Consider the following 6453-nt stretch of genomic DNA (forward strand, 5'->3'; position numbering starts at 1 on the left):
CTCACTGTGTGTAACAAAGGGCGTGCGGCAAGAGGTCGGTTGTGCAATCTGGTATCTGAACACCGCAGCATTCTCCTCATGATGGCAGAGGAGAGAGCGCTCGGTGCCCTGAGGCTGTCGCCCACCTCATCCAATGAAGGAGAACACGCTTGCTCGGAGGAGTGAAGGCCACAGTTCATTGGCTGCTTTCATTTACAAGTGATCTCTTCACATTCGCTTCAAGTTCCACATTTAAATAGGAGACAGCTTTGTAATATTTCCATTCCATAAATGTTCAATGTCGGGCAATTCCTTCACTCCTAGCCAACAATCGTACTGGTGCCATCAAATGCTTCCTTCAATTAGGCAAACCAAGTGGCTATGAAGTTATGCACATATGGCAGCCATGCTTAATCATTCATGACAAACCAAGCGCAAAATGTGCTCATAGTCTTCACACAGAGATATTTCATACATCTTCAGTTTTTCGGGTTGCCATGCCTCATTCATTCAGACACACTTGGCGAGGCTTCACCTTCAATGGCCGTGCTTCAGTTGCCGAAGTTTCACTTCAGGCTGTCAGGCTTGCTATATGGCTGTCCACTTTTGGGAGCTGTGCCACACCAGTGAACCCACACGTCCAGAGGCCATGCTTTAGTCACCCTCAAGTAGAAGCCCTATTTAATTCGCCACTAGGCACGCTGGGTGACTTTCCACCTCCAGTAGCATTTGCCTCATTCAGTCAGGCCACCTTAGCCCTGCCACCCCGTAAGCACATACTCTGTAGACATGAAATTGGGCAACATGGCGGCAGATTTATTCTCACACCTATCACAGATTATCACATATATGCATCCCTCCAAATAGCTGACTAATATCCACCACTCAAATTACTTTCATATTTCACCAAACTAATTCACCACTACTCCTTTATGGGTTTCCGGAGTAGAGTGCTACTCGCCAAAAAAAAAGCGCTTCAGCACCCCATCAGGGGTAACAAACGCTATATAAATACAAACCTTTTTTCCTCCTCTATCCTTCTACTATCCTTCCAAATCCAAATAACTGACAAACCTATCCACCACTTAAACTTACTTTCGTATTTCACTATACTAATTCAACACTAATCCTCTATGGGTCCCGGAGTAGCATGCTACTCACCAAAAAGCAATTCGACGCCTCGTCAGGGGTGGTAAGCGCTATATAAATGCAATTACAATACAATACAATACAATATACTACCATCCAACTTTGTGAAACATAACTGAAATCATAAATGAACGGCTGTTTCAAGATCTTCTATTATTATACCACGCATTCGGAGTTGTTGTCTTTGCTTAATTTGAGACCCCGTGTTGGCCTTTTGTCCAGTAACTGTCAGGCGCTGATCAAGGGCGCCTACCGAGGCTGCAGTCGAACCCGGACTACAACACCCAGAAAGCCCGGCTGCAGGAAGGCGTGGTCACAGCTGGTAAATACGCGGAGACGCGAACCAATCGGTGCGCGTTATACTGATTGTTGCATCGGTTGCTGCAGAAGACGCTGCCCGGCGGCGAACGAGTGAGCAGATTTCCAGACGGCATCAGCCTCCAGGATAATCACTACGGGACACTGGAGTAAGCGTCAACCAGCTTACCGGGATCGTCTCGACCGTCGCCTCAGAGAGCCAGCCGTGATTTGCATGGCTTTCGAACTACCTTGTTTCCCGTTCTTGGGAGAATCCCCGCGGGGCGCTGACGTAAGCGCCGCCGCGTACTTCGACCACACGTTCCTACGGAACAGAGGAACGCCGTTGGCCTCAAGGAATTAGAGACAGTTCCTTTTTGGTTCCAGTTGGGAGAAACAGCCTTCACCGCAGTACAGGTATCAACGGAATAGGGGACGGGCTGCCCTGTGCGAGACTATTTAACTTTGCCTGATATAATAGAGCGTCGGGAGACTTTGTAATACGTTCCTTTGCTACTCATCTTAAGTGTCTTGGATACTACGAAAGCTAACAAGGTGCAAATGTCAGGGTTGTGGTAATACTTGACTACTAAGCATCCTATTGACCATGCAGTGAGAAACCACTTCAGGCACAGTGTTGTCTGTGTTCATCTTGGGAGTGAAGGGGGAGGTTTATGTACGAATGTTCGGTACTGTCCAGTTGGTTTAGGAGTTCTGGTGTTCTCCTTTTGGGGCAACGCTACACTATATGGCTTTGCTGCAAGCGCAGCGGAATGAGTGATGAGACACACTTGTTAGGCATTAGTGAGACCTAATGAGAGTAGGAGTGTTGTGTTGCTGTCTTTTCTATGTGTCTTCTTTTGTTGCAGGATTCCCACTCCCCGCGGTCCCAGCCCTAATTCCTTTTCCCTTGCCTGATTGCCCTGGTACTCTGTGTTGGTGTAATCCAGAGTCGGGGACATCTGGAGGTGGAACCCTTGTGCATCACCCAAGTCCGAAGGAGCCGCAGTGGACCGTGACAGAATAACGCGCCCATGAATACTCCTTGGGGTTTGAATGACGCACAATCATGGCGTCATTAAATGACGTATTGCAGGCCCTCCTGTTGGTGCAACAGGAATTGGCTGCCTCAAAGGCGGAAACTGTCGCCCTTAGAGAGAGGGTGGATCGACAGAGTCGGAATCCGTTTGATGCCACTCAGTCGTCGGCACCCATACAGGTGAACTTGTCTCCTCCTATACCCCTGGCTAGCCAGGAGAGGTTTTCGGGAGACCCCCACAAAATCCAAACATTCTTAACACAAATCACGTTACACTTTTCGTGTAAACCGGCGTAATTTCCCACTAACCATTCGCGGGTGGCTTTTGCTATTTCGTATATGACGGGGGACGCTGCCAATTGGGCTGTGCCCCTGGTTAAATACGATGACCCCCTGCTGACTGATTGGAACTCCTTTCACAGGGAGTTTGAGTGGGTATTTGACCGCAGAGCCACCACTTTTTCGGCAGACCGAGAACTGCTGGAACTCAGGCAGGGTAAACAGGACTTAGTGACGTATCTTACCCAGTTCAATCGCCTTATTGCAGAGACAGCGTGGCCAGAGGAAAAAAGAATGTCCCTATACTACCAGGGCCTAAGAGATGACATGAAGGATGTACTAGCCCAAATCGATCCTCAACCCGCCACGTACACAGATTTGATGAATCTTACGTTACGACTAGATCATAGATTGGCTGAGCGGAAGGGAGAGCGGGTTTACACTCATGTCGAGAAAACAGAGAGGGGACCTAGAACCACGGGGTCCTCCCCTGAGTTCCAGGCTGAACCAATGGAGGTGGGTGCGATCAGAGCTCCGTTATCTAGGGTCGAAAGGGAAAACCGCAGGCTTGCGGGTTTATGCATGTATTGCGGGAAGAAAGGCCATTATGTGCGAGATTGTCCAGTGAAACCCAAGAAAAGTGGGTATACCTCTGTTAAGAAAGTGGCGGTAGCCACGCTACAGTCCCCCCTTCCTGACCAACCAATCCCCGGAGAGGGGGCCGAAGCACCCGAACGGTGGGTCTTACAGCTGCCCTCTTTGGCTGTAATCGAGTCGGTTGCCTCAGAATCACACATTATGTTAACCATGCTGCTGACGGGTGGAACCCAAGTCCATGAGGTAGGAGTAATGGTGGACTCTGGAACCACCGGGAATTTTATTGATAGCGGGCTGGTGCAGCGCCTGGGGTTGAGGCGCATCCCAAGGGCAATCCCGGAAACCATGTTGGCGGTAGATGGGAAACCTCTTAAGTCAGGGCCCATCACGGAAGTCACCGAAACACTAACCCTAACCAAACAAGGGCCTGTCTGGGATCATGTTGAGAAGTTGGCTTTAAACATCATTGAGGCTCCTCAGTACGAGTTAATACTAGGTATGCCTTGGTTGAGGGATCATAACCCCTCGATCAATTGGAAGCGGAAGACGGTGGAATTCGAAACCGAAAAGTGTAGAGAGCATTGCGCGAGCGCTCACCGTCCCCATCTCCTGGCCCTCGCTCAGGGTTACCACATCAGTACCGCAGCAGAGAAAGAGACGATTCTTCCCGTGGCATATGAACGATATTGAGAAGTGTTTAGCGAAATAAAAGCTGAACACCTGCCACCGCACCGTGTATATGACTGCCAGATCGACTTAATACCCGGGGCGCTCATGCCTTCCTGTAGAGTTTATGCCTTATCAGAACCGGAGACCGCCCATCTTCGACACTATCTGGAGCACTATGTGGACATAGGGTTTATTCGGCCATCCCGTTCCCCTGCCGCTTCGCCTCTTTTCTTTATTAAAAAAGCCAATGGCGAATTGAGGACATGCATTGACTATCGCGTGTTGAACAAAAACACGATCCGCAATCGTTACCCTCTTCCACTCATCCCTGTCTTACTGGATCAGGTGACGGAGGCGGTCATCTACACAAGATTGGATTTAAGGGGGGCTTATCACCTGGTCCGGATTAGGGAGGGAGATGAGTGGAAGACGGCGTTCAAGACGCGGTATGGCTTGTTTGAGTATTTGGTTATGCCGTTTGGGCTTTGCAACGCCCCGGCAGCTTTCCAATACTTTCTCAATGATGGCCTAAAGGAGTTTATAGATAAGACCGCAGTAGTCTACATAGACGACATACTGATTTATTCCAATGATCAGGGAGCACACATCACGCACGTATCACAAATTCTACACAAATTGAGGGAACACAATCTGTTTTGTAAGTTGAGCAAATGTGAATTCCACTTGGAGAGGGTGGAATTCTTGGGGGTGGTCTTAAGTCCTTCAGGGCTGTGCATGGCAGAGAGAAAGGTGGCGGCAGTGCAGGATGGCCCATCCCGAAGACAGTGAGAAACGTACAGTGTTTTCTGGGGTTTTCTAATTACTACAGAAGGTTTATCTCTCATTTTTCGCAGCTCGTCTCTCCTCTCACTCGTTTGCTATGCAAGGGACACCCGTTTTGTTGGACCCCGGAGGCCATGCAAGCCTTTTGCGGACTAAAAAAGGCGTTCACCGCAGCCCCGATCCTACAACATCCACAATCAGAAGTGCCATTCACAGTAGAGGCGGATGCGTCTGACATAGCAGTGGGAGCCGTTCTGTCTCAACGTGAGAAGCTGTCGGGACAGTTGCATCCAGTCGCCTTTCTATCTAGGAAGCTGACTCCGGCCGAAACGAACTACACAATCGCAGAAAAGGAGTTGTTGGCTGTAAGAAAGGCGTTTCAGGAGTGGAGGCACTATCTGTGGGCGGCGAAACATCAGGTTACGGTGTACACCGATCACCTGAACTTACAGTATCTAAAAACAGCCAGGCATCTCACACAACGTCAGATGCGATGGATGCTGTTTTTTGCTGGCTTTGACTTCATTATCACCTTCCGTCCGGGCTCAGAAAATAAGAAAGCGGATTCTCTTTCCCGACAAGAAGAAGGGCATGAGGCTCGACAAGACATCACCGAGGCCATCATCCCTCCGGAGAAGGTGGTATGTGCTGTCACGGCGAAAACGTTTTTGGACTCAGTAAGAGCGCACCACTCTCTGGTTCACTGGCGTCAATGGGCGGATCAGGAGACACAACGAAAACTCAAAGAAGGATTGCCGTTCTTTTGCGACTGACTGTTTTTGCCTTCGTTGGCCCTTCGCCGCCAGGCTTTCGAGTGGTGCCACGACTCACCGATAGCCGGTCACCCTGGTTGCACAAAAACCTTGCATCTCTTATAACGACGATTTTGGTGGGAACACATGAGTCAGGACATCCGCCTATGGATACAACGGTGTGATGTTTGCGCCCGGGCCAAGGGAGACCACTCGAAAGCCAAAGGCAAGCTGGTCACTATGCCCACTCCCGCAGGGCACTGGCAAAACATAAGCATTGATTTTGTGTTGGGACTACCGCTTGACCAGGGATGCAATGCGATCATGGTAGTAGTAGACAGCCTCACCAAAATGGGTCATTTCGTCCCGTGCAAAAACCTGCCCACGGCAAGTCAGACCGCCCAGCTATTGCTGTCTCATGTGGTGAGGCTGCATGGTTTACCAGGAGTGATCGTGTCAGACAGAGGCCCGCAGTTTATTGCACGGTTTTGGAAGACATGGTGTAAGGCTTTACAAGTGGAGGTAGCCACGTCCACCAGTTTCCACCCGCAGACAGATGGCCAGACAGAACGGCTGAACCAGACACTCAAGACGTATCTCCGGTGTTACTCTAAGGAAGCAAGCACCTCATGGGTGTCGCTACTATGGTTGGCGGAACTGTCTTATAATAATGCGTGGCACAGCTCCATTAAGGAATCCCCCTTTAGGACCACTCACGGATTCCATGCCAAGATGCTTCCATTGTCGTTCCCCGATGAGGTACGGGATCATCCTGTGATAGCCGCCCAGTTGCAGGTCCTGGGGGCAGTTCACGCACACATCTGGAAGAACCTGGAACGGGCCAGGAAGGGCCCTCTTACCTCCCGGGTGACAGGGTATGGTTGTCCACGAAGTACATCCGCTTCAAAT

Source organism: Triturus cristatus, chromosome 1_1 (assembly GCF_964204655.1).
Source record: "Triturus cristatus chromosome 1_1, aTriCri1.1, whole genome shotgun sequence".
Classification (NCBI taxonomy): Eukaryota; Metazoa; Chordata; class Amphibia; order Caudata; family Salamandridae; genus Triturus; species Triturus cristatus.